Genomic DNA, 19,913 nt, shown 5'->3' with positions numbered 1-19,913 from the left:
CTAGTTCTACAGTGAGGAACCTTGGAGTTATTTTTGACCAGAATTTATCATTTGACGCACATATAAAACTGGTTACTAGGACTGCCTTCTTTCACCTTCGTAATATTGCCAAAATCAGGAACATCCTGTCTCAAGGTGATGCAGAGAAACTAGTTCATGCATTTGTTACTTCAAGATTGGACTACTGTAATTCCTTATTATTGGGCTGTCCCACATATTCTCTGAAAAGCCTCCAGCTGATCCAAAATGCTGCAGCCAGAGTTCTGATGAGAACTAACAGGAGAGATCATGTTTCTCCAGTTTTAGCTTCTCTTCATTGGCTCCCTGTTAAATTCAGAATAGAATTTAAGATTCTTCTCCTCACATATAAAGCTCTTACTGACCGAACTCCATCATATCTTAAAGATCTCATTGTACAATATTTTCCTAACAGAGCACTTCGCTCCCAAACTGCAGGTTTACTTGTTGTTCCCAGAGTTTCTAAAAGTAGAATGGGAGGTAGAGCCTTCAGTTATCAGGCCCCTCTCTTGTGGAATAAGCTGCCAGTAAATGTCCGGGAAGCAGACACCCTTTCCACTTTTAAGATTAGGCTTAAAACTTTTCTTTTCGATAAAGCTTATAGTTAGGGATGGCTCAGGTAATCCTGAAACATCCCATAGTTAAGCTGCTATAGGCTTAGACTGCTGGGGGACCTCATCTGTCACACCTTTCCTCACTTTGCTCTCTTTTTCCCCCTGTTTAATTTCAAAATTGATTTTATGTACATGTGACATTATTGTGGTTATTAACCTATGTTTCCCTGTTCCAACAGATATCCTTTGAATGGCGTTATGGTGTTTTTCCCCCCTCTTTTCCCTCTTTTCTGTCTTCTCAAACCCCAGCTGGTCGAGGCGGATGGCCACCCTTCCTGAGTCTGGTTCTGCCAGAGGTTTCTTCCTGTTAAAAGGGAGTCGTTCCTTTCCACAGTTGCCACAGGCACGCTCAGGACGGGAGATTGGACTGAAGACACATTTCGGTGCAATCTGTTGGTTTCCTTAGCTAGGATATTAATTTTTTTAATTAGCTCTATATGAATTAATTGGATTATGATTACAATGAATTGAATTCCAATTGGCTTGAATTGGACTATATTACTTAAGTGCCTTGAGATGACAATTGTTGTAATCTGGCGCTATATAAATAAAATTGAATTGAATTGAATTGAAATTGATGGCTGTACAAGTTTATATATAACATAAATTATTATTTTGCTGTTAGAGGCTTGAGAGAAATTGTCTGAAAGAAAGACTGCAATAAATAGTTTGTATTATTTTGGCTTCACTTTCTGAACCCTCTAGTTTTTCAGGGTCTTTCGTTGACATTTAGTACTTGTTAAAGGGCTATTTATCAAAATGGTCAAGTTCAGATTTTTTTCCTTAAATCACCAACAAGAAAGGAATGAGGAGAGATCCTATCTCATCTGGTCCAGTGGGTAGAATGCTCACTCTGGCCCTGGCATGCATGCCAAGCAGCCTTCCCTAACCAGTCCAGGGAGAAGCCAAGTGCCAGGGCCGCGCTGCTGAATTTTAATGATTCATTATGCTGTGGAGGGGCCCATTGTGTCCCTTTATCCGGAGAGCTAGAAAGGAATTAATTGGACAGAAAATGGAAGGGCAAGGGGAACTGACAAGCCATTAAGAGAGTCCTGAATGGATGATTAGATGCACATGGGGGAGGATCCCCGCACCCTCCACCCCCCCTTGCTGTCTCATATCACAGCACTCCACAAACAAAAAACAACAAGAACAACAACCACAATGACCACCAGACCAAATTGCAGAAATAATATCAGCGCACATAATCTGTAGATAATAAAAGAAGATAATACCACAGCAGATGGGGTGTGGGTGGCTCAAGAACGACTTGTTGTTTTTCTTCCCTCAAACTCTTTTTTTTTCACAAGTGTTTGCCAAATACTTTCAGGAGGAACTCTTGAGAAAGAACAGGAGTGAATAAAAGTGAGGCAAAAAGGCTCTTCAGGGTGCTTGGGTCCAGTTTCCCTGGAACTTGTCCACAGTTTCTGATTGGGACTCTTGAAAGCCCAACTGTAAATAGCTAAGAAATGAACTGCAGTGGGGGAACTTCACAGTGAGTTAAATTAGCACGGTATACTGAATGAATGAATGCACCTTACATGAATTAAGCTGCAGTAGCAACTATCTAAACCGTTTATACACCGGTAAATAATATTTCAAATCTGTGGCGCACAAATACTGTACTTCAGCAGTCTGTGCCTGTAGATGTTCATACATAAAAAACAAAATATACAAATACATTTTTCTGCTGCCATTTTGTGGCTACACTGCATTCCAGTTGTCAAATTCATTGTTGATAGAGGGATGGGCTTATTGGAAGAGTGAATTGTGGGTTCTTGCCCACAGAACATGAAAGGAAAATTAAGATGAACCCAGCAAAACTGGTGCTTCCACCACCTGACCACATCCCATTGTTAGGAACGGGACACCTCGCCTGGTCATAGTCTCATCCTGCCTAATGAGCCTGGGTGACTCAGGGCATGTTTTAGTGAAAAAAGAGGGAGCTGGGAACTGTGAAAACTCCAAGAATGTAAGACTGATTTGCAAGGGAAATTAAGCGGACATAAAGCATGGTTATTGCCTACTGCTGAATCTGACCCAGCCTCATTCCACTTGATGCACTTTCATCTACGTTCTCTGACCTTTCAGCCTTCAGTCAACTGGTGCCATCCCTGATGCCAGCTCTTTTGCCTGAAAGTAAATGATAGAATAAACTTAACTGTGTAGCAGATTTAGTTAAAATTTTCTATCCTGTGAAAGCTACTGTAATTTCAATTCCTTAACTTTTGTTAAGTTGGAAATGACCTAAGACACCTTAAATTAATACATTTTAGTTTATTTCACTATGAAATTTGCAACAGTTGAGTATTTGTACGTGTTTAGATCAAGTCAAAATGGCATACAGTAGCAGCTTCTTACAGAAAAGCCGTCTGACCCTCTTGTTTGCAACAGTTTCTCTACATCCAAAGTAATCATATCCAGCTAAGTTTTAGCAACTCCACCCAAATAAGTGCCTTCCTGAGGCTTATTTAGCCCTTCTTTTACCCTGTTCTTTTCGCTAAATTAGGGATTTTATTAATGGTGTCTCCTGTATTTGCTGACAGAACGAGGCCAAGCAAAACAGGTTTGCAGACAGAACCAACACTGACTTCCTCAATTCCTCATGGATTGGCCAGCATAAAGCAGAAGTAAGTAAAATAAAGTTCAAACATCGAAAAATGCAACTGAACTGATTCTGGCTCCACCAAAGTTTCCTGTTTGTCCATTAGTAATTAAATCAATCAGCTCTCGTTAGGATCTGAGAACCTTAAACAAAAGTAATATGTTTGAGAAAAAAAATGATTTCTTCAAATTACATCTGATTTTACAAATCCAAACAAAATGCTTTTGCTTTAAATGTCTATACAGTTGCCATCTGTTTGTGATTTGAGGATGAAAATGTTTCTTAATAACTTAAGAAGGATCAACAAATAAAGCTCTTTTGAATCTTTTGAATAATGAATTTTAAAATCTTAGGCTTAAACTGGGTTTAAAAAAAAGAAAAAAAAAAGAAGTAAATATTTATCAGAGGAGTTTCAACCAAAATGATCAAGGGCCAGATCAGAGGGATTACTGCACAACAGAATTATATTGATATATACTACTTTTACTACTTTTGTGGGGGAAAAAGACACATTTTCATTCCAGTGAAAGTACAACAAATGCTCGGTATTGTACATTTGACGATCGATAAGTAGGCTTCATCTGCACACAGCAGGTGGAGTTTTTTAAACATTTTTTTTAAAGAAAACTAGAAAAAAAAATAAAATACAGAAACACTTTGACATCTGGTCATGTTCAGTTCCCTGAACAGTTGTCCACAGTCTTTCACTTTCTTTTTTCATTTGTTCTCTCCTTTTCACTTTTCTTGGCACATCTCGTTTGTGAATGGGGTGGCAGCATAGCTGCTCATCTTATTTCCACGGCTTTAAGACTTGTTGATTAGTAACTGAGGCTGTGTTTTCATTGTCACAGCTTTTTGCTTTTGTTGAACTGTGGCATTGTTCGGTAATCATGTACTTTGTGGATCTTTACTTGAAGTTAATTAATCTCAAACCTTTTCAATTTCTGTCTCCCTTCTCATTTGATTGAGTTTATGATCATGTGTTTTGTTCTCAGTAGACGGGCATTGGATAGATTGACTTCAGTAAGCAAATGTTTCTTCTATTTAAAATTGAAGTGAAGACATAAATGAAAAAATAATTTACTTCTGCATGTATGTTATAAAATTAATTTTGATGTGTATAGACTAGCATCAATTAATTAATGGCTTTAATATAAAGCAACAAGAGCAAGGACTTTAGGTTGAGTGATGCTCACAATCATTAATTCAAAATTGTTATGTCAAATAGGGAATCTCTCTTCTGGCTGATGTAATTAAGGGCAATGAATTAGCATATTATTACCCCCCCCCCCTACACACACTCACATTGTTACCCTGTCCCACAGCCCTAACACCCACACAAGTTGCACTCCTCTGCCACCAATGAGACAGAATAGAAGAGAGGAAGACTGAGCCAGCAAGAAGAGTTCTGTAAAAACCCTGGAATGCAGAGTGTGGGAGGCACTTTTGCCACAAAATGCTCATGCTATTGATGTGCAGAGGTAGAAAAGTAGAGACAAAGAATGCGTGAGGGAACAGGAGACAACAAACTATGGAAGGAGAGAGAAATTAAGGGGAAACAGACAGGAGGCTGGAAAAGCTCAGGTAGAAAGAGAGGAAAAAATATTTGTCTTGTTTTTTGCAGAGTTGCTTGGCAAAAAATTCAGCAGGGACAGCAGGCCCGGAGTTTTAAATGTTGCTCAGTGTTGGCAGAGCTGTGTGTGAGTGTACTCTGTGGGAGCATCGAATCTCGTCGCCCAGTACAACATGGTGATTCACACAAAACAGCAGAGACCATCAAAACCCATCTACCCTCCTAGTGTGTATACACCCCACAAGCCTGCAGATCTCACAAGGTTATATAGTGTAGTGACATGAGGAATGTATTTTAAAACCATGTCTGGGGTGCACTTTTTCTGGTTTCAGAGCCATACTAAAGCAGAAAGTACACCGCAACATATTAGGTGACCATTGCAATATTTATTTAATATGCATATGATCAGCAACACATGTCGATCCTCTCACACTTGATAGCGTTTGTGGTATGACAAAGAGCAGCGTAGAGAGGGGAAGAGGAAAAAATAGGGAAGAGTTTGTTCTCCCATGTGGTTTTGGCCTGTTCCAAGGAGCTTGGAGCCATGCCAGTCAATCCCTGGTTCAGCCTTTGATATGGATGGGATTCATTATGTAACTGAATCTATTGTCAAAGAATAAAACAATATGGGGCCAGTAGGGAGGTGCGTTGTGTGAGGACCTAAAAAGCAAGTGAGTGAAAGGGCATTTGCACTACTTTCTTACAGCTTATCACAGTCCTGACAGTGTGAACATGTTCAGGTTTTCTCTTTGGAGAAAGCCACCCAGTTTTAACACTAATTATCGCTGAAAAGACTTTTCACTTTGAATATCCCCTTTTTTCCTGGGATTATTAACTTCTTCATTTAACCTTCACACAGATCTGCAAATAATAAGTTTAAAGACTGAATCTGAATTATGGAGATAATTATCAACTTCTAAGAACTACATAGCATCAAATAGATTCTCTCTAACATCCATAAACCAACAAGCTGCCCCTCTCTGATGTCTCCTTAACGTTTTAGACCCAACAGCAAACCCAAAAACTTGATCATGCAGCTGATCCTAACAGGACTATAATAAACACAAGTAGTAGTGAAACAACCATGATGCTGCAGTTCTCCTTTTGAGAACCCCTCTGTTTTCCTGGGACTGTGGCCTCATCAAGGCCGCAGTCCCTGGGGAAGGCTGGGGAACTGAGACCAAGGGTATATTTCAAGAGGAGGCCTTTGCTTTTTAGTGGTCTGCAAACTTCATAATGGTAGAGCTATGGTGAGAGCAACAAACCTCACCGTGGTATCAGAGGTCACCCTCTGCAGAATGCTCTGGCTCCTACAGCCTGACAATTTGCTTAACCTTGAAAGGAGAAGAGAAAGGACATGAAGGAAGAGAAAGTCCCTTGGATCAGTGTGTGATAATGTCTTCCATCTCTTTGCTGGAAACCAGTTTGATTGACTGCCGCAGCAAATGCTGCTTGATGCAAATAGAGGCAGCAAGCTATATTTGGATGAGCAAAGGACGATAGTGATTTGAATGAATGAAAATTAGATCAGTGTGTTTGCTTTTTGAAGGCAATGATAAAGCATACTCAAACTTCACAGTCGTGCTAGCTTGTTTGACACTCCAAACTTGGTGCTTTGTGATGTCATTCGCACAAGAAGGAAGGAATGGATCCCTGTATGTTAATGGTCAAAGATGGAATTTGTATTTGGGAAGACCAACCTTGACCACAAACAGTTCATAATATAAGACTGGGGTAAAACGAGAGTCTGTGGTTGCCAGCCCTGCTGTTTCTACTCCCTTATTCCTCAAGGTAATGTTTGGTTTGGTCAAGCTCCACCATTTCTTCCCTGTCCTGAGAGTCAACATGACAACAGTCAGTGACAATTATATACACGATATTTTATAGTGAAACAACAACGTTTGACAGCACTGTGTTTATTTTTCAGGAGGGCCAGGAATACGCATTATGCTGAGACTCACTAAGAACATCCACAGCCAGAACCACCGACCTGGATAATCGGCCTGGTTTGGGATCAAAATCAACACAAACCCAAAATCAAACATCAGCCTATTTGAACAGTCACCATGCAGTTTGCTAGCTGTGTGTTCAGAAAAAACACCACACAAAATGATTCAATTAAACAATTTAAATCTCATATTTGATGTATTTTGCGCTGGATGCTAAATTCCCTCATGACCAAAGATAAAAGTCTCCTTCACAAGTATCTCCTCAGTTCTTCAGCCAAGAGTCAAAAGAAACGCTCCATTGTCATCATACATGCCACTTCCAGTCACATGTCACAACCAAGCTAGCTGCATCACTCTTCATTGAGAGAAAAAGAGATTAAAATGAACATTTGTCTTAATGGCCGAGCCATGATGTCACATGGCAATGAAGTAATGGGCGTGTTAAATTCTAAAGGTCTAAACATATGAAAGACAGGGACAGACAGAAGACAAAGTGGGGTTTTGACAGTCTGTAAGACAGGTGACGTGGGGAAATTGAGTTTCTCCCAAAAAGACGAATGATTAATGGTTCCAATGAGCTTCCAATGTATTGTTGAACCTTTATAGATAGGGGTGCAGTGCTCAACTGGCCCCTGCACTGCCTCAGTTTTTATGTTTTTTTTGGAGGTGGAATGAGCCAGAGGGAATATGCTAAAGCCTTCTAATGAAAAAAGAAAATGTTACTTTACATAGTAACTATACTACACTATATTTATATAGTATATACTATATATTGTAATAGTATTTTTACTCTCAGACATGCACAATATCCTCTAACAACATGATTTATGCATATGTTACCAAATGTATCCTTCATTTGATTTGGAAGAAAATCTCCTTTAACTTTGTTCTTTGGGAAGCTAAAGTTCATCTCATTGAGGATTCACATTTGATCTCTTTCACCTACAATGCATTCAGGGTTGTCTCTCCTCTCCAGTGCTAAAACACAGATGCTAAAGATCAAAAGATTTTATGATATATACACACTCAGATACACAGGTGCACAGTTAACCAGTATAGCTATCATTGCAGAATCTGGCTGTGTTGAAGTGGGCCAGGGATTTTGTGATTGAATGTGAAAAATTATCTGTAGTTTGGGAGGTATTTTTTTCTTCTAAATAAAACAGATCCTTCACTGGTTTGCAGAGTGATATCCCTGAGAAGAGTAGCAGGGGGAGGTTACTGGAGGTTAAAAATTCATACAATAATGGATGAATTCACTGAATTTAGACCATGTATCTGCAAAAAGCAAAGATTTAAATTGGAAGTAACTAGGTATATTAACTATAAGAAGAACATCTCAACCAACACTGCATGTCCTAAAGAATCCAGGATGCTATATGGCACCAGGACATTGTGACTCTTGACTGGTGCACATTTAAAATCTAAGCAATACATGTTGGTGTAAAAGTTAACTGATTCTTTCAAGAGCAGCTGTCTTATCAACTATTTCTGAAATGTTTTCATTGAAAATCAAGTTATACAACCCACATATTCAATGCTTTCAAAAAAAAAATTAAATCCTCATAAAACTATTTACAATCTTAATCAATACAGTAGTCTTGTCTATCCTTTGCTACTCTACAATCAAATAATGTGTTGTGTTTTAATGTGTTGATATTACATTTATAGACAGCATTACAATAAATGTCTTTGGTCCTTCTGCAGCCTGGTAATGACTTCACTTATGCTGCTTCTTTGGTTACAAAGGAATCTACATATCTTAATTTTCACTTTCCAATTACATTTGACTATTTTTTCACAACTTTGCCCTTCCTCTTTCTTACCCATGATAGTGTACACATGTAAAGTGCGTTTGTGCATTTGTTCATATGTGTAAGGCAGCACACTGGTAAGTGTAGCTGGTCTCCCGGCATGAGACTAATCCTAGTGCAACAGGAGTGGATGGAAAGCCTGCACTTGTGCATATCTTTCAACTGTGGTTTGTAATGTTTAGTCTTGCTTCGTCAGCATTTCTTGAACCCAGTCCAGAAAAGCTTTCAATCGTCCATAATTCAAGACTCCCTCTTCATCCTGAAGCCCGATCGTCCCCCCCCCTCTCTATCATAACTTGAAAAAATAAAAAATAAATGAATATCATCAAAATGTGATCTTGATTTCCTCCAAGGTAAAGAACAGCCTTTGGTAACCCAGGTTTTTGCTCTGCAGGGACTTTCCTGATATCACTCATGATTTTCATCACAAGGCATGTTGGCACCACCATGACAAAGGTATCACTTGCTTTTCATCCCAGATTCACTACCGCCTTCCCCACCTCCCACTCTCTTGTCCCCAGTTCTCCTCTGAGATTTTTCCAGGGCACCTGATTTGGCTGCAAAGCAACTGCTTTCTGGCACGAAAGTTGAAGGGATTTCCCCCAAATTTGAGGGCTACAGTCCATCTCTGTCAAAATACAACCCACAGTCATATAATATCATCAAACTGCATCCATGAGGATAGGAAGATGCATGCATATCACATGCTTTTTTTTTAATCGAATATATGAAGCTAATACATTTAGCTATTACAAATCTAATTACAGAAAAGCTGCATTAGGACAAGCGTTTGTGTGCTCCATAAACTATTTGATGTATGGAAGACATGTTTGGCTTAGACTTTAAGAGCAATATTCTTCATATGTGGAGTATGTATGTATATGTATACTCTGTAAAGATAAGTAAAAGCATATATATATGGTTATATATATAGCTATACTATAGTATGTTATAAAAAGTTGGTCCTCTGTCAATTCTAAGGTTTTGTACATCAAGAAGTAACAAAAAACAATATCTGGTTCTACCAGGTCTAAGATGAATAAAAAACCTCAGTTGAGCAACAACACATGATATATTAAATTGTGTCATTACTTATTCATCTGAAATGTCTAAATGCAGAAACCATGTGTGACTAACCAAGTTCACCAGTACTACTTGCATAGACATTAAGATGGTAACTAGCAGCCAGATGCTGCAAATAAAATGCACTTGATTAAATGATCATCAAAAAGTGTGAGCCTTTATAAAAGCAGAAGTTTTGGTAGTTTGTTGGTCTGAATCATTCAAGTGTGTGCCAACACAATGACAAGGAGGAGAGACATCAGCAGTGATCAATTTGGGAAAGATTATAAAGCTATTTTCAAACAATTTTAAATCCATAATTTATTCACTGATCCACTTTTTTTTTCCATACCATTCCGTACCATTTCCATTACATATGTTTTCTACCACTGGGCAATAGCCATGGTATACCCTGGACTGGTTGTCAGTCCATTACAAGCCCAACTGAGACAAATGAGAACAACAACCATAACATAATTTATGTTCACAAGCATGAGTGCCTGTAGAAAACCAACACATACAAGGGTAGAAAATGCAAACCACCACACCACTGTGCAGCCTCATTCTACAGTGATGATGCGTAAATTAGAGATATTGAAGACATTTGACAATCTTCCCAGGAGTGGATATCCCAGATTGTGTTATGCCTACTAGTAAAAAAAACCCAAGAGCTGCATTTCAGACGCTACAGGCCTCAGTTAGGATGTTAAATGGCTGATTTGGAAGAGCAGAGGGGAAAAAGCCTCTTCTCTCTAAAATGAAATCATTGCTTTGGTTTGAAAAGTTGTATCTGAATAAACCACAACACTTCTGGAGCAATGGGACTAAAGTGGAAATTTCTGACCATAATGCACAACATCACATTTGAAAACCACACACAACTTATCAGCACAAACATCTCAAATCAACTGTCAAGCACAGTGATTGAGGGGTGATGATTTGGACTTGTTTTGCAGCACAGGACCGGGACACCTCAGCACAGTTACATGTAAAGCTGAGTTGAGCTATTGGCTACAACTACTGTAAATGTCCTTGTAATGGCATACATCAAAAGATGCAGAAGGATGGAACTTTACAGCATGTGTAGAGTGCTGAGACTCATTTGAGCAACATTGAGCTAAAACCACATTATCTGGATGTGTTTGTCCAGTTTAGAGAAGTTTGATTTTGTAGGATTTTGGTCGGCCTACATACATACATTTAAAAACTACTTTTTCAACAGATTTGATCAGACAAAGGCAAATGATCATTACCAATATTTTTTCTTTTGTGTTTCTTTGTTTGTTTTTTTTGCCATGCAAACATGCTTTTTGATTCCATTATGAACTCCTGTGTATAAAAAAAATATTCCAAAGTCAAATGTGAGGCCATCTGTCCAACACTTTTAGCTTGGTTTGATTTCAGTTATTTACCAAAACAATGATCCCAAGCACACCAATAAAAATCTACAACACATTCACTGAAAAAGAAAAGAATCAAGGTGTCCTAACCCGACTAAAATGCTGTGCTCGAACCATAAGAAAGCTGTGCATTAACAATTGCCTGTAAAACTCATTAAACTGACACATTTTAAAGAACAGTGGGCCACTGTTCCTCCACAGCCTTGTGAGAGACTGATTACAGTTATTGCTGCTAAAGGGATAAACGTGGCTGTAAAAGTTACAGGATCATTGGGTGCAGTTAATTCTATAAGTTGGTTTACTATATGTTCAAGCAAAAACTAAACTGTGTCATACCTTGTTGTTCATCTGAGGTGTATTTTCTGTGCTTCAAGTAATAAGGGTAAGGACCACCAGAGGATTTTTTGTTATGTCCTGTTACATAAAACCACAAGATTGAAATAACCTTTTTCACATTAGTGTACATTAGTGAGATGATAAGAGACCAGAAAGACACAACTCTTTCTCACTTTCATTGTATGCACCTTCAGCTATAATAACATTCTGTGGCTCAACACAAGACAACTGCTCAGCACCGTAATAACTTTTGCTTTCTTGGCCCTTGCAGCTGTCCAGTCAGCCAGGTCCTTAGTTCATAACAACAGCTGAGGCTCAACCTCTTTACATGCAGCACCCTCCATGTCACGAGTGCCAAAGTAACCTCAAATACAATTCCCTCATAGCTGCCTCGCTTTCACTGTCTCTCCCCCATAAATATCCAAATTTTGTAATAAACACTCATTCGTGAAACACTAAATTTAGAGTGAACCAAGACTTGCTTCATTCCAACCCAAGCTTTCTCATAAACTGATCCCACTCCCAATAAAGTCTCTTGTAACAGCTAAACATTCAACACCCACTGTATCTCTTACTTTTGTTACCCATCTCTCTCACACTTCCCCTGGGCAGTTGGGGAAGTGGTATCAAACTGGAAAATGATCAACTTACAGCTCAGCATGAGGAATTTGTGTGTCATCTTCACTTTCTCCTGGAAAATATAAGACCCACAGGTGGTTAGAACTACTCAGTGGAGAAGGAGATTTTCCCCAGAAAGAAGAGGCCCACTTCCACCTGTTCTCTCAGTTACCACAGAAAGGAGTCACAGCTGAGTAATATGACCCCCTTAAAGAATATAAAGCAAAGCATTACATTCATAAATTATTCATGTACATTTTTTACTTAACAATGACATAAATATGTGTACTTAATGATAAATGTATTTCCATAAAGATACATTTTGTCATTCAAAAGCCGCAGGACAGGCGTTGGAAACCGTGTCAAAATCCTTCAAGGTGTTGACCACAAGATGGCACTACAGCACTTAAAATGGATGTATGTTGATCCTGGGGTCTGTTGCCCCACCAAGTGGCAAAACGAACACATTACACATGAGGTTAGCCTTTACTTTATAAAAACTTTCTCACTTTTTTCAGAAATTGCTGAAAAACAGACTTTTGATTTCAACACTAATCACAGAATTCATTGTAAAAGCTGGTGTGGCGTTCCAAAATTACAAAACATCAGAAAGGTCCTCAGTAAAGCTTTTCTAAAAAAAAATGACTTAAAAGAAAAAATAGAATATGCCGCTCTGTCAAGCCCTCACACAGAATTCACATATGATTGGAATCCCAATCTAGATTTATTATCCAATTTGATTTGCCAAACATCTCCATTCATTTCCTGGGTTCTATGAATGATATCAGCAATGATAAGTGGTGCCTCATTAAGTTTTATCTTGCCAAATTACCCTCATATGAACCACTGTTGGGCCTAGTTGCCTATCTTGTTTGCACAGTGCTGCTTACCCTAGCAACATATGGATGGTGTTATTCCAAAAGACCATAAAGTTCCTCTGAATTTAGAGGAATAGCTACAGAGAGGAGTGACATCTAAGTGCACAAATTAAAACAACACTAATAGCCACTGATAAAGTTAATTTGAGCAATAAGTCCAATTGCAAACACGAGTTGGGTTATTTGTCAGATAACAACATGTCTTTGTGTCTTTAAAATGATTTATGATAGTTCATCTAGTTCATATGATTTTAATTTGATTTAATTTCACCTTATTTCTTTTAGATCTTCCTACAAATAAACACAGAAGTCGTGTTCTAAATATAGCTGAAGGACCTGTTGCTGAGGTATAATAAAGAGACACGTTTCAGTCTCTCTCTGCGATGTAAACGTTGTGATGGAAAGACCCCAGAAAAATCCTGAGAACAGTTTTCAGGAAAAAAAACTAAAACAGCAAGAAGATAAGAAAGTTTTGCAAAGCACTAGAATATTGACATCAGATATATGGAATATTGTCAAAATCATGAGCCAAGAATTTTTTCTGATTTCAAAACAGCAATATATCTGTTACTTAGTAAATTCCCCAAGGCAGAGCTTGGATGGCCATTCTGGTTAATTTACAAGTCATTGTGGCAACATTAAAGCGTCCCATCAATTTTCATCAATTATTCTGTGTCTTGTAGAAACATCTGCTTTTCTTCTGCATGCATTAGTTCTTTCTTCAGCATGTTTTCAGTATCTGGTGGTTTTGTAATTTTACAGCATTTCTCTCTTTTTTAATCATTATTTCTTTTAATGCTGTGCATGTGTGGTCAAAAATAGGGAGGGTGTAGGGTGTTCTTAGGCTGCGGTACATAAAGCTGTCAGGCCTTCCAGATATTAGTTTTTTTTACAGTGAGACATGCAGGTTGTGTTTTTAAGTATTTACACTTAAATTATTTCATTTGATTGTTTTTTAGAAATGTGTTTTTGAAAAGCTTCAGATAAAGACATAAATGGAGACATTCAGAAGAAACATAATCATTCTGTGCTGCCAAAAAATGTTTCTCTGCTTCCGCTGCTCTGCTTCAGTGCTCTGTTTTGTATAGGAGGTTTCTATATTTGTGATGATGTTAGTTACTCTTTTTGGTGATTTTCGTCATTGTGAATTACTGTGTTCGTGCCGGTTGAAGAAATTCCAGCCTCAATTTGTCGGAACTAAAGGAGAAGAGATGGGACGGGACCAACACTGTAGCACAAAATGTGACAGTGTGTCTCTCCTTTTAGGCAAGGAGATTATGTGCCCAGGGATTTGATGGGGTTCCAGTTGGGATAACTGGGATAACTGTGTGAGATTGATAGCAGAGAGCAGTTCCCTCCAGGCAGTGTACCACATCAGGCTGCCAGGACACCAGTAAATGAAACTGAGGGACAAGAAAACAGTGTGGCGAAAGATAAGGCTTGACAGAGGGAAACTACACTTTAAGTGTTCTTTCTTGATTTAATAGTTTGCAAATGGTTCTCTGGATTTACTCTCTGTGTCTTGGTCCGACTTCTCTGTTTCTGACTTCAATGGCCCAGTAAAATGTAGCATTGCTTTGTTATACAGTATGTGATATGACAAATTCACCAGCTAATTCTTGGGTGTGTGTACCTGCAGTAGACCACCTCCATCTTTGATTTACTCTTTTGTGTGATGGCACACGTACAGTAATGTAACATAATGGTAACACCAGCTCAGTTCTCCACTGGATCACCTTTCACCTCAAATTGATTTCTCTCTAATAAATGATTTTCTTGGTCTGTTTGATGCCTACTAGGGTCATGATTATAAGGCTGCGGTCTGTCGTGTGCTTGTGCAATCACATTCTCAAACATTCAAGAATCAAAAATGTTGTGTGGACCTTTATTTCTTATTGTTAAACCCATCATAGCTTTGGGTTTCTTCCTTATGCTATATCATTGACAAGCTGTATTTTGTCATAGTGTACACAACTTTCATAGTGTGCAAAAACAAATGTTATTACAGTACATATAACATACAACACTGTAAGTAAGTGGAGTTGCAAACATGCAATTTGTCCTTTAATGTCTGTTCACTAAAGGTTAGTAACTTACTAACACAATTAGGAGCTTAAAAGACAGTTACTCTAATATGTAGTTGTAGAGATCAAAGTCAAAGCTACAGTGGAGGAGAATGAATCATGAACCTTAACCAAGTAGTCAGTCTCGCCACTCAAAATGAATGCCAAAAGTGGTGAATTCGTTAATATCCAGCAGAACATCAAGTCAAATTTCTGCAAATCAATCTACCCCATTATGTGCTTTGACAGTAACTGCAAGAATCAGAAAATTAAACTGTCGAACATCTCATTATCTAGCTTGACACTGCCCCAATGGCAGCCCAACAGAGATCAATACTTACTTATTAAAGGCCTGTTAAAGTTCTGCAGTCAGGATTCAAAGGATAATTACCATATAATCGCTTGCCTCCATCAGCCAGTCATCTGCAGTTTACATTCATTGCTGATATGCAACTGCGTTAAGCTGTTTAATGATGGCCAGAAATGTTTTATGGCCAAATATCATGATGTCACTTTGAAGTTGACCTTTTTGAACAGAATATTTCATTATTTTATAATTTGTTTTGCCTTAACTACAGCCTTCATTCTTTTTTGTTTTTTAATTTAACAATTTAAAATGATCCTTAATCCAATAATACGTCTGAACGTGCCAGGTATAATGAAATTCCCTAAATATATATATTAGTATATTGTGCTCAGAAGAATAGGATCAACTTTCAGATTTTTGTATGAAACTGGACCTAAAGCAAGCTGCAAAAGGAGGCTGGTGGCTATGTGGTCAGTTTTATTTCTAACTAAAAAAAAAAACCTGTTGCAGGAAAAACAAAAGAGGAATCTAAAAACACAAAACAATGAGAGGAAGAATTGAGCAGAACTGAACTAATAGAATGAAATAACAGCAATCTGCCAAAGAAATAAGGACAGGAAGGGAAAATAAACATATGACATGGAACTGGTCAAGGTCAAGCTAAAGGTCAAGGTCAAGCTAAAACAGAGAAAGGAAAAAAAACCAATGTGCACATTTTAGGTAATTGTGGTTTACAGAAATGTAACATAGCAAAAGTTGGATGGAAAAGTTTAATGACATCAAAAAGACAAAAAACCAGACCATGTGACCTCATGCAATCTAAGCCAGTCTCCAATATGAAATAAGTCAGAATTGTTTTGAGTTGTTTATATAAACTCTAATAGACTCATTTTTTAATTTGTTTTACTTCTTCCACTTCACCCACTGCTGCAAACAGTTGAATATAAAAATCTGGAGACCCTAATGAAATTTGCTCTAAAGAACTAATCAGCGCTTATTTTGATTGATTTTCTAATCAATGAATTGACTGCATTATGACAATCACAGAAACAGTGAACAAGGAGGCCAACTGTTTTTTTTTATTAAATCACATCATATTCTTTCCATATATTAGCTGAAGAACAGCCTAAATTGTCTAGATAACCACTTAAACTAAGTTTTTATTGCCAGCTGCTGATCCATTTTAACTGCTGCAAAGACTAAATGGATGTTTGAGGTTATCTTTTTTAAAAGTTAACTGCAATTTGTTAGCGGACAACACTACCAACAAACGCAAAAGAAAAAAATCTGCTGTGAAGAGCATCCAGGCACTAAGCTCAATCTCTGACTCTGTGTGCTGCCAAGCGTGTACAGGATATTGTTTGAGAAATTACAAGCTCAGAGGGGAGGCAGAGAAGAAGAGGTAAGCACCTGGAACAGACAATTTCCTCAACCCTTAGATCACGGTATACTGAAAGCAGTGCATAGCAACAGCTTCCATCTGAGTCCTTGTTGTCATGGATACAAGCAGATGATGTAAATATGGGAATATTTACCAACAATCTGGATCAAAAGTCAGATATTGCTAAAACAAAGATAAGTCACTGAAAATTGCAAATCAGTGTCCTCTTGGCAAAGCTGATTACTTTCTGACTTTAAAAGATATATCAGACTGTGGTGGCTTGTGCAGTCTAATGTCCTGTGGGCCGCTGGGGGAGCAGCATCAACGCTAAAGATACATAATATATTACCAATTAGCATAATCAGTAAGTTTACTCTGAAAGCTGGAGCCATCACTTGTCAATCGGCAGACATTTGAGTCAGTAAATAAGAGACAGTCACCAAGAAATGGCTCTCTGCTTTATACGATGCATCAAACCCTCTTCACGACACATCACAGAGACATCGTAGTACATTATTCAATGGTAATTGTAATTGTGGTAACTGCAATATGAACACAAAACACAAAGGTATTACATAAGGCCTGAAAACACTAAATATCGGGTGAGAACAACAAATTTCATCACAATCTACATTTTGAAAACAAAGAAATTTAAAAGTAGAGGTGGCTTACAGGTTGAACTGATCAGAAAGGGTGTAATATGAAATCGAGGTTATGATTTGCTACTGTGATGAACGCAGTAATCGGGGAATTCACAGTATTTGTATGGTGTGGGTGATTCACAAATCTTAGTTGCAACAGAACACCTTTAATTTGCCATTGAGTTGGAGGACGTCATCAGTGCCGGGAAACAATGATTACATAACAGGATTGTTAGAGTTCACAGTGTAACGAACTGCCCCCAGTCCACATGAAAATAAAAACAACACTTCTCTGCAGCAGGTTTCTCTGGTGAGAAACATGTCTTGTTACGTCCACTGTCCGGTACAGAAAGTCACATGTTCACTATTGCTGCACAGTCAACATCGCTTAAGATCCTCTCTTTGTCTATTTCAATGTTTGTCAGATCTTGAATGAAGAAGACACCAGTGACCCAAAGTCGAATGTCAAGAGACTCCAAGATGCTCAAAATCTGTTAATCGACATGTGACTGTTGCCTCCTGTGGCGTGGGCACATGCACAAATACACACAGTTGAAGTGTGCCCACATTTTGAGAACAACACACCCATGTTCTCACTCGTGGCCTCATTTGGACTTCAACTTTGGAAAAATAAATGAATAATTTTCTCTAATGTCTGCATATATCAGATCTTTCTGTTTGTGTGAACTCGAAACATTAATTCCATGGATCAAGATTAACCAATCAGTTTTTATGTTATGTAAAAATTTTGCTGTGGAATTGATCAAATAAGATGATAAATGAAAAAAAAAAAAAAAAAACTAATGATAATAATGTGCTGGACTGGTGAACTGTCCAGGGTTAACCCTACCTCTCACCCAATGACAGTTAAGATAGGCTCCAGCCCCCCCCCGCAACCATTAGTTGGATTAAGCAGGTATAGTAAATGGATGGATGGAAATAAAGGAAATAGAATCAGAATCAGAATATCCTTCACTAACATTGTAACAAGTACACATAAATAAAAGATATACAAAAATATCTATAAAAATGTGTATAAAAGGGTAAAAATATTTACAAAAGACTAATAAGATTGGTTAAAACAGTCATCCAGCATATTGCATGTGAAGATATATATTGCACACAATACCGTATATTGCATTTAAGGTGCTATAAAGTGTTTAATGTACTGATGGCTGTGGAAAAAGAGCTGGCCTTCAGTCTGCTAGTCTTTGTTTTAAAGCTCCTGTATCTCCTGCCTGATGGCAGCAGGTGGAACAGGTTGTTATCTGAATGTGAGGAGTCTGTTAAAATGCTTTTTGCTTTTCTGAGGCAGCGGGAGTTGTGCAACTCTTCAAGAGTGGGTAGAGGGCAGCTGATGATCTCCTGGGCAGTCTTCACAATTCCCTGGAATATTTTCCTCTGTGCTGCTGTGCATCTGGAAAACCTCACACTGAGGCAGTAGCACAGCATGCTCTCGATAGAGCAGCGATAGAAGGATACCAGCAGTTTTTGGGGGATGTTATTTTTCCTGAGGACTCTCAGAAAAAAGTTATTGCTGGGCCTTCTTTGCCAGTTCTGCTGTGTTCACTCCCCCGGTCAGATCCTCCGTGATGTGGACTTCCAGGAAACGGAAGTCTGACACCCTCTTTACGCAGTCCCCATTAATGCAGAGTGGCTGGATGTCTGTTCGCTTCTTCCTGAAGTCCACAATGAGCTCCTTGAGCTTAGTTGTGTTAAGGAGCAGGCTGCTGTTTGTGCACCATGCTGTCAGAAGCCCCACTTCATCCCTGTACACATACTCCTGGACCCGCTGGACTCCCTGGCAAACCTGCCTACTGTTATTACTGTCCAGGTGTTTCCTAATCCTACTCTTGTGTTCCCTCTTGGTCTTTCTGATGCCTCTCTTCAGGTTGGTCTGTGCCATGCTGTAGAGGACCTTATCATCGGACCTGAAGGCAACGTTTCTTTCCTAGAGTACAATATCACTGTATAAATCCTGAATGTTCAAAAATGTCCCAATTAGTCCTGTCAAAACAATACTGCAGTTGCTGAGAGGCATCATCAGGCCCAGTGTGATGGTTGTTGTGGTGGTAGGAGCAGATTTTCTGAGAAGGGTGTATGCAGGAATCCTCAGCAGTGACAAGTGGTCAGATTGGGCCAGGTGTGGTAGCTGTTTAGCTCTGTATCCCATCTTGATGTTTGAATAGACCTTCTCCAGTGTGTTGGCTGCTCTAGTAACACACTGAATGTGTTGGTGGAGTTTGGGGAGCACTGCTTTTAAATCTGTGTGGTTAAAGTACTCTGCAATAATGAACACGGAATCAAGATCTGCTGGTTGCTGAAGCTACTGTAGGCTATAGGTTTCTAAGGGCCGACTCAGCATTAGCAGTGGGAGCAGTAAATTACAGTAAATGGCCTGTCATGTTAGGCAACAGGACAATCACACAGTGAACAGTGAGTAGATTGTCTTCTGCTGTTGAAAAACTCAAGTTCAAGTGGTTCCACTTTCATGAACAATGCTTCAAATACCAATATGTGTCAAATCCCTAACAAATTGAATCTCCACATGAATTATACTTTATTAGGCAAGATACATTAATTCAACATGTCAGCTTAATGGAAAATATTACATTTTTATTGAATTATTTGGACTTTTTCATTGCTCATACTGA

At 38.6% G+C, this 19,913-nt stretch overlaps 1 protein-coding gene across 1 annotated transcript in view; it reads right to left on the bottom strand.

Annotated features, from left to right (window-relative positions):
- LOC140274018 (transcription factor Sox-9-like) overlaps nt 1-19,913 on the bottom strand; it is a 411,498-nt gene that overhangs the window by 162,625 nt on the left and 228,960 nt on the right. The gene's annotated exons all lie outside the window — the stretch shown is intronic.

This window comes from Leuresthes tenuis, unplaced genomic scaffold (assembly GCF_036924035.1).
Source record: "Leuresthes tenuis unplaced genomic scaffold, fLeuTen1.0.hap1 SCAF_17, whole genome shotgun sequence".
Taxonomy (NCBI): Eukaryota; Metazoa; Chordata; class Actinopteri; order Atheriniformes; family Atherinopsidae; genus Leuresthes; species Leuresthes tenuis.
The sequence above is the reverse complement of the archived record's forward strand: the minus strand, read 5'-3'. Positions and strand labels throughout refer to the sequence as shown.